Source organism: Lepidothrix coronata, unplaced genomic scaffold (genome assembly GCF_001604755.1).
Source record: "Lepidothrix coronata isolate B3197 unplaced genomic scaffold, Lepidothrix_coronata-1.0 Scaffold0, whole genome shotgun sequence".
In the NCBI taxonomy this organism is placed as follows: domain Eukaryota; kingdom Metazoa; phylum Chordata; class Aves; order Passeriformes; family Pipridae; genus Lepidothrix; species Lepidothrix coronata.
This window is the reverse complement of record NW_016690180.1, coordinates 16,380,694-16,390,518: the sequence shown is the minus strand read 5'-3', so window position 1 is coordinate 16,390,518 and position 9,825 is coordinate 16,380,694. Positions and strand designations below refer to the sequence as shown.

The 9,825-nt window shown below is 38.7% G+C and overlaps 1 long non-coding RNA gene across 1 annotated transcript; it reads left to right on the top strand.

Moving 5' to 3' along the window:
- Positions 1 to 1,089: 1,089 nt before the first annotated feature.
- On the top strand, positions 1,090 to 3,442 carry LOC108504307. Its single transcript, XR_001877066.1, has 3 exons — positions 1,090 to 1,199; positions 1,575 to 1,714; positions 3,317 to 3,442. It is a non-coding gene; the product is annotated as an uncharacterized LOC108504307 (long non-coding RNA).
- The last annotated feature ends 6,383 nt before the right edge of the window (positions 3,443 to 9,825 follow it).

Below are 9,825 nucleotides of genomic sequence, written 5' to 3'. Positions count from 1 at the left end.
GAGTTCTCCTCAGATAACCCCATCACCAGCTGACCTGCAGAGCTGGCAGTGTTTCCTTCTGCCCTGCTGGAGGAAGAATTTAGACCTGCCTTGCTGTATAGTAGTGCATGTTGCCTATAGGACCTATGCATCTTTGCTGTAAAAATTGGTTTCTTGGGCAAAGTTTTCAGGAAGAGAAAGGTGGTCTCAAGTTAAGACAATGGAACAATGATCTGGAAAGCTGAATTTATGTCACTGTCATATGAACTGGGCAAGTGATTTATTAAGTCTTCTGTTTGTGTTATTTGTTCACTCCTGATCTCCCAAGTGACTGATTCGATACCTCTGGTATACAAGTAGTGCAGTGTAATTTTGAATATATAAAGTAACACACCAGAAATTCAGAAGTCATCACCTCAAATCTGACATATTAGAAGACTGGGGTTATTTTCAACTCTCTGTATCTCAGTTCAGCATTTACAAAATGGAATAACGGTACTTCTCACCTCAGCGAGGTTTTGTGCATATAAATTCATTAAAGTTTTTAAAATGTTCGGGTACTGTAGCAACAGGCACCATGGAAAAACCTGGAAGGGACAGAGTAATTATCTTCAAAGCAGGGTTTGGACACTGTGCAGTAAATAAGGCATGGGGGACATATTGGGCAATGGGAAGAGAACTAAAATTGAATATTTACTTTTCAGCTAAGCTCCTTCTGTCCTATGCAGAGACTGAAGCACAAGTAGTTTAGAACAAAATTCAAATGTGACTGTGTAATTAGACAATGTCATAATGCTCACACCCAGTGGGGCTCATTTAAGGCATACAAGGCAATTCTTAAGGTTTGGCAGAGATACCAGCAATTAAAAATAGGTTTTTACATTAGATAAAAGGTCAGGAAACTGTAATGAAAGGCAGTCCAATTCTCTTCTGCTACTCCACTGAATTGCAATTTGGAGGGGTAATAAATATTGCATACAATTTTCAAAAGTACTTTAGAGATTTGAGAGCCTAAACTCTATGAGTGTCATCACAACCTAAGCTGCTATTACTCCAGCCAGAGGATACTCTGCTCATTCCAGAAATGGAAGCATTAGGATGATATGTCAGCGTGGCACTCCATGCGGAGAGAAAGATCATGAGAGGAAACACGTAATAAATTGGCCTTAGCCAATGTGTTTGGGCTGTCATTGCATACTGTGCCAGCTGAATGTAGACAAGTAAGATATTGAGACAAATTTGATTGATATGATTGAGTTTGACAGAATTTGGTGTTTATTTACAGCCAGATTTTGCTAACTTTGCTCAAACTGATTATTGGCTTGCTCCAACAGCTTTCCTACTGAAATCAGTGGGGTTGCTAACAGTGAATAACACTCAGTGTAAGGGGTTCACAATCTCTCCATTACAGAGGGAGAGAGGGAGAAAGAGGGAGCAAGCATATGGAGGAAGTAGGGGGAAATATATTCTTTAATTGTCATACTTAACTAAGTTGAGAAAATTCTTTTTCTAAAACTGAAAAACTGCTAGAACATTAAATTCCATACAGAAAGACAAAATTATTTTAAAGTCTTATATGAAATATCTATTTATAGGTATGATGCTGTGGTTGACAGTAGAGACTCCATCGATTACCAGAAGGCCTAACTTTCACGCATAAACAACTTAATATACCTTGAAATGATGAACTCAGCTGACCTTACCAGAATTTCATTATGAAGTCCAAGGAAGGCAGGTATTTTGAGACTGTAGGATCCAACAACTTTTCCCAGCAATCTGAGCAACAGATGTAATTTGCATTTTTAAGAAAATTAGCTATAAATATTAGTTTTCTATTTGTCAGAATTACCCCTATGATTTACTTATTTTTGTTACTGTGTTGTAAATTACTTAATCTTTAAGACTTTAAAAACCCACAGCAAATAGAAAATAACTGATCACCATAATAAACATTGTTACAGTGATGGAATCCACACTTTTTTTTTTCCTATAGAACTGCATTTGTTCTGCTAGTATGCATGTATAGCTTTTTTATGGCAGAAAACGATTTGGGCATTCATTATTGACACACACATAATCATTTTAAGTGCAGTTAAGTACACCATCTGGCTTTTCTTTCCATCTACGCCTGTGTAGCCATACACAGTTATCTGCTATTCCAGGAGTGTCTGATGCCTGTTATAGCTGCACCAGTTGCACCACAATCAGCTGAGTAGGCATTTCCCTTATGAACCCTGATTTTCAATGTTTACAACTATTAAGAAATCGCATCAAGCTCAAACATGGCATGCACATTTGCAGACCAGATGTGTTTTTGTTTATCCTTTTATTTTTAAATGCAAAAAACGGCAGGATTTAAAGAGTCCATCCAAATAGTATAACATTTATAACAGGCAAAGCAGATCTGCTCTCAGTTTGGGGATATAGTTGCAAGATATTTGAAAGTGGGTCTTACTGAGCCTTTTGGTCATTATTTGTATCGTTCTCTCCTTAGCTAACTGCTACTAGTACACAGCATGTACTGCAAGTCACATTTAATGAAGGGGCTTAAGCATGTCTATGAAAAACCACCAGTATTTGGTGTAGAGAGAAATTGTTCTGATTTACCCCAGCAGCTAGACAGGCTGGAACCATTAATCCCAGTGTAGAAGTTAAAATAGTCTTTATGTGTCTCTCTAAACCTGAGGAACCTAAGGAGAGATAGAGAAGCCCTCCAGAGACAAATTCTGTGAAAGAGTTCAAATTCATAAGAGGATATAAAAATAAAGGAAGGAGAAGAGGGGGGAATAAATTAAAAAATATTTTCATTTGAATACATTTTGCCAGTTTTTCTGACCATCTGAGCTTTATGTTGGGAAGATCCAGTACAGCAACATCTCTAAACTTGGGACTCTAAACCCACCAAAGGTCTATTGAAGGATCCAGAATTATCAGGCGTATCCCTACTTCATCTGCATGCTCTCCAGACATTTGTTTTCCCAGGTATGCTTGCAAATGCTTGTCCCTGGACAGCGAATGCCTATCTACCAAACGCTCCACTGCAATTAAAAGCCCCAGCTACACCTCCTTAGTAACTCCTATTTGCAAACCGGTCTGCTAGTTGATCACTCAATCAGGATCTTGCATACAGTGCCTGTTGGGGGGCACAGCCCACACCACCTCTGGTAAGTGTGCTACAGAGCTTTCAGCCAAACCCTGAAGTTCTAAAAGAATTTCAAGAGGCTTTTTTGCACATTCCCCACTAATTAGAGAGATGTGTGTTTGAGCCATTTCATACTGAGAAAGGTTTTGAGCCTAGGTGTCTCGCTTCCTCAGCGAGTGCTCTGATCTCTAACAGGAATCGAGGAAACCACCACTCCCTGCCTGAACATTAAAAGAGAAGAGAGAGCTGGGTCAATTCTTTGAAGAAATAGTTACAGAAGACTGCTGTTAGGAGAAGGGATTCCAGGTTTATGATCCCCAGTGGAAGAAGGCACTTGCCCATTCATCGCTTGGAATGAAGCAGTGGGTATCAGAGGAGGGAAGGGGTCATGCTGCTGGGTGTTACCTCCTTCCTGCCTCAACTTGACACGTTCAAGAACAACAGGAAATTTATATCAATATGAGAGGGGTTTAGATTCTATTCAGAAGTCAGGCACTTAGAAGTTAGACTGCTATCATCTATAGGTATTTTTATTATTGTAAATAATTAGTTTTTCAGTTTCCTGCTACTTTCACTTCCTCCCCCTGCTATTCCCTGGCTCCAGTGTGTGTTCTTCTGCACCTTCAGCCAAAGGCTGCAGACCCAGGTGTTGATGTGGTTCCCACAAAGACAAGTCCAATGCTGGGTGATTTGTTGTGTGATTTGTGGGTGGCCAGTAAGCAATATTACATGCCTCACATCTGAGGCAGTGCATTAATGTAAGGTGAAAAATGTTCTTAAGAACAATCTTCCTGAAAATGTATCTTCAGCAGGGGAAAACATAAGCATGTGATTAATCTTAAACTCATAAGTAGTTCTAATGAAGTCAGTAGGGCTACTCATTGACATGAAATTAATACATAAAGAGTCTTCGTAGGATGAGAGTATGTATATGAAGAAAATTACTTTCTCATCTCATTCCAGAGGCATCCAGGACCTGTTCTTGCTCTTGTGATGACTTCTTCTCACATCAGCTGTTCAGCCAACCACTTACTGACCAGCTGGTCTGCTCTCTTGTGCTCTCTCTCCACACATGCCTGAGGTGGAAAGAAGGTCCTTTTTAATTTCCACATTGGTCAGATATTTCTTCTATAAAATGTGTTCTGAGAGATTATTAATAGTCCTTGACACTGACCTGAAAAGAGGTGATGAAAAAGCACCAACCTAGTTTACTCTCGTTAACTTTGAGTTTGGAAGAGAGGGACGGGTGAGTTCAGACTCCAGCGAGCCACTCTCTAGCCTCTTTGCTTTATGTGTCTGGATTCTTTTCATTTTATTTATGGACTAATCTTTATCAATATAGTCATTATTGGCTCCTCAAGGACACAGCCATTGTGTGAATTTTAAACAAGCATAGATCCTCTATTTTTCTTTTAGTGTCACTTTACCTTGTTTATTGAAATAGTATATTTCACATTACGTTTTATAGAACATAAGCAATATATAATATAGTTCACATCAATATGTTATTCTAGAAGATACAATGTGTATTAAAATATATGGCATGTATTGATATAGCGGCTAGAGACATTGCAGTTTAGATGTGCAGCCTGTAGGTCAGAATGGGAGCTACCAATAACCTCCTTGGTAAATCGACCTCCACAGTATATATCTGACTCATGTAGTCAACAAATGTTGTTGTTTTTCTGATGATGGTTCTATACCTCATTTATTTAGCAATTTTTTTGGGTGCCCAGAGAAGTATAGGTTAGGAAATCTGTAGCCCACAGTTTGAGTGACAGTCCCTGTTGCACCAAAAAGTTGTGAGAACACGGTGAATTGGAGCAGACACTACAGTGGGCTTTGGAAAACCTGAGTTAAGATCCTGGCACAGATGTCTTCAATGATTTCATTGAATCTCCTCTCTGCTTCCCTGGCCCTAGGAAAGCATGAAACTCATCTCTGGGTGTTCCACTAGAGAACAGGAAGATTTCTTCTAGCTCCTGTTTCCTTCAACCTTCTACACATTGACACCCATTTCCGCACATCCTCAGAGGCTAAAATTTATTTCAAAGACAGAGGCACTGTAAGGTCATCAAGGAGTTTGAAGCATCATAGCACAAACCCACTCTTCAAGTGCTTTCTGGTGCCTGTTTAGTTAACTGTAGTGTTCCTTTATTTACAGAAATGACAGGAGTTTCTTGTGTCAAAAAAGCAAAAAAGATGGGCGTGAGAAATGTGGGCATCCAAAAAGCAGCATTTGCCATTGATTCCATGAGATCATTGATCCTTCACTCACATCAGACCAGTACTGTATAATATAATATTTGGTGCTTAGGGAAAGAGTGGGAGATGTACAGGAACAAAGTCTCCTCATTATGTTGCTCAGCACTGAATATATAAAACAGAGGTTTAAGGAAAACAACAAATGTGGAAATCAGGAAAAACAAAGAAAGTGAGAGCAGACAAAAAGAGCTGAGACACAGAGGATTTGAAAAAAATCACGGTATCATGAAAGATGGATGGAAATACGGCTTATGGTGTTGCCTGCCTTAAATCTTTCCCATATCGCGGCGATTGTTGGAGCCTAACTGCATCGTTTAGTCTCTGAGGAACAGCGATGCCTATTGCCATGAATTCTGCTCCTTCATGTCTGAATTCTGACTGTTACACAGCAAAGCCTTGCACTTTGTCAAGTAGCAGAGACCTTCCTAATACAGTGAAAAACCTGTACTACAAACCACATATGCATTGAAAGATGATCAGCATTGTTAGAAATGTTAGGACATTTCTTGCAATGAAAAAAAATCTGTATTTGTATCCAGATAATATTTGAGTGATCATCATTTTTGACTGAATTTCCAGAGATAATTTAATTCTGAGTTTTATATATATATATAAAGATTTTCATTGGCAAATTAATAATTTTTTAAGTTCTTTCATAGTCTATTTAGAAACAATTTTTAAAAAATTATTTTAGAAATGCAGTGTAAAAATTTAACCATACTGTGAAAACTGTGTGTGGAAAGGGTACATGTGGACTTTTAGTCACAGCCTGGAAAGTAAGCCAAGATACCTCCCAACTTCTTCTCAGTTCCCAACTATTCCTTAGCTAATTTTCAAAAGTCTTTGCAACGTGCAAAATTGTATTATAAAAGTTCGTATTTCTGGGCTGCAGCAACATCTCTCCTTGAAAATTACATTACTTATTCATGTCTACCTTTTTACTATAAAGAGAAAAAAGGTGTAGTGCCATAACAATATACTTCGGAGAATGAAATTATTTGTTCTTGATATGGAAACAGTGTTTTCTTTTGAATTGGTTTGAGTGAAAAGGCAGCAACATGATTATTTAGCATAGTAAAAAATATCCTATCTGTGTTTATCTTCTTTTGAAAACCCTTTATTTTTCAATTCTATGAACAGTTTAAAACTGTTTTAGAAACACAGGTTAATGATTTTTGCAAATAAAATATTATTATGTTGAAACTCACCTACAAATCTCTCTTTATCAGCTTTTGTAGTGCCCCACTTTCCAACCATTTCTTTGTAGGATTAGACTGCAAAATGGATACCATTCGAATACGTGAAGAGCATAAATGTTCTCAAGGAAAATATTGTTCTTCCTGTGGCAAAGACTGTAATGTTTATATACTCCCTAAATTAATATGAATCATTTGGGCCCGTTAAGTTGTACCTCTACTTCATGATTACTGGAACAATTCAAGAGACTAGGAACTGAAGAGGAATCAAGCTGATAATGAAAAAAAACCAAACAATCCCACAATTTATGGAGAGGTAACAAACAGAATCAAATGAGCTGTTACTGCTCCATACTATCCTATATTAAAAGTTTCCTAAAACACTGTTCACACTGAGAAGTGATAGCAATTGCTGGAGTTGTATCACTGTCTCCAGATTTCAGCATGTTCCCCTGAAAAGGTTATTAGATTTGAAAGTGCATAAGCAGACTAAAAAAAATGAATTCAGTGTCTTTTAAAATAAATAGGAAAGCTTTATCATTATGGTTACAAATGTGTGTAATACATAAATAGGGCCAAGATGCAGTTGTCCCAGCTTCTACACCTGTATATAACAAGCTTCCAAACTTGATTTACGTGAACTTGGACCTCATATCTAATTCTCCACCAAAAGGTTGTTTTCATATTCAATTTAATTTCAATCAGGTGAGAACATGCACATTTTCTGTGAACGTCAACTTGAATTTCATCATGTTGGTTTCACACGTGCACAGGTTTTCAGCTGAGATCACATGGGCACGGTAGCAGATAAACTTAGCCTTGAGATCAACAAGAGAAAATTCATATCAAGTATTACAGGATAGCCAAAGGAGGCCCCTGTCATATTTGTTAATATAATACTTTGTATCAGAAATGTGATCCAAAAGGTGCTGTGTGTCCAGCGCAGCCACTTCAGGAGCAGAACTGAACACTCTGCCCTCTGCCCTCAATTGGAAACAGCTCTTTTTTCAAATGAATTACTCTTCCACCATATACATGAGGACTGAGACAGAGAGAATGAAATACTCACAGAAATGCAGACAACTCAGGAAAAAGTCTTTTTTTTTTTTTTTTTAGATCCTGCAGTCCATTTTGAAAAGGAGCAAGAAATGTAAACCATGCTACTGTGTGGCTCCTGTGTAAATTAGCTCTACGGGAATCCAAAATAGAGCAGATTTATGCTAACAACAGGCTGAGGGAGATTACTTGCAAACAACAAAGGCAGCCTGGGCAGCAGTTTAGGCCTTCTCTTGTTAAGAAAATTTTCCCATCTGTAACTAAATCAATTAGTTATACCAGTGCAAACCTCTGATAGAGACATGCTGCACCAGCATGAATTGGGGCTTAAAGCCATTTAGGTTAATTCAATAAATCCTTGTCAGCATTGCTTTGAAGCAAAGTATACCATAGAAGCAAAAGTTTATTTGGGGTAAAGAGACTGAGTGACATGTAAGTAGCTATCAAGCTGTCATTCTTCTGGCTACAAGCATGTGCAGCTGAGTGAATATATGTGGCAGGTCTGATTTGGATCTCATCTCAAGCCTATGTAATGAAGAATGACGTTCTTTCCTTTGCAGCCTTTTCTATTCAATAACTGATCTTTAACTAATTTTCAAAAGCTTTAATCATGAGATGTAATAAGACAATTACACATGCTGACCCTTAACATACCGCACTCCTGGAATAACACCAGACTGTCATCTTCCTCTGCAACTCTCTCTTCCCAGCCCTCCCTTTTTCCAGGTGGCATGGTGGCCAAGCCTACCACTTTCTTTCTCATTAGCAGGAGCAGCAGTGTCCGAGGAAATTGTCTGGGAATGCAATCCCCAGAAATGCTGCATGAGCTAATAGCTTGAGTATTCAGAGATGTGCTCTGGGGAGGTCATCAGTGATGCTGCAAGAAGAAAGAGCAGCTACAACAAGGCCCACTGACTGCCATCTCCCCCTCATTAGTACTGACACTGGTCACTGGCTGGGGCTGGGAAGGAGGCAGCAGGGTGTCAGAATCAGTGCAAGACATCTCATTTTCTCCGTGTAAGCTCTTTTGTGCTGCCTTGTTAGTTGTAGAAGAGAGTTTGTTTAGATTGACTGTTTTTTCAGATTTCCTAAATACCTGATGTTCTAGGGAAAAAAAATTAAAAATTAATGGATTATAGAAAATTATTGTGTCATTATTTACCTATGTCACTTGTAAACAGCCATATATTAAACATTTCAGCTGTTTCTCACAGTCAGTTCTTGTTCCCTGGACTTCACGTCTGCAGAAAAATATATGTATTTGAAAGCAAAAAAACAGTTCCAAACTTTTAAAGCACAAATGCTCTTGTCAGGTACTTGTTACAGATCAGTCCTCTGCATATTGCCTGCAGCAGAACACTTTCTACTGCCCAGGAACATAGGACTGAAAGCCTCCTAAGACACTCATGTCCCTACCATTACAGGCTTCATATCAAATAACTTTTTGTAGCAAATCAATCTCCACTATGACAGTAATAGTTTTTCCGTTCCACCAGACAGTCAGTTCTAGACTAGAGCTCCCCAATTTACTGATCTGGTGGTGAGAAACCTGATTCTGATTCACAGGGCAAAATATGCCTGTGTTAAATAATTTCTGCTTTGAATCTGTCTGATGTCACAGTAGCATTTTCCAAATGTTTAAGTAGTTTTTCTCTTCATTTTACCTATCCTTTCCCTTGTGCTCCCACACATTTATGGCAATGAAGGCTTTCTGGAGCTCTGTTTTCTAAGCAAAACTAGCCAGGAAGTTTTTATGTCTTCTACTAAGACAAGAGCTTTGTGCCCCAAAAACATCTCTTAGTCTTCCTATGCACCTCTTCCACTTTACCTTAATCTTTCTTGCACATGTTTTACCAGGACTGTGCACAACACCCACCACAGCGTGTGCTCCATATATGCACTGGACATTTTGCACTTACTTCACTTCAAACAGCTTCCAACCTCTTTTTTTTCCCATTGTGTACTTTGCAGAGTGATCCCGTTGTGTGATCCTGTTGCATCAGCAACGAGAGAGAAGGCAGTAATCTGTGACGAGGAGACAGGAATGTGTGCATTGTGAGATGTGGGAAGAGACTCCCAGAAAGAGGCATTACTGCCAAAAAAAACACAGAAGGAATTCCATTTTCCTACTCACATATAGCCAGACATTAGCCTCAAGCCTTTTCCTTCTCTTCAGCTGTTTCCAAA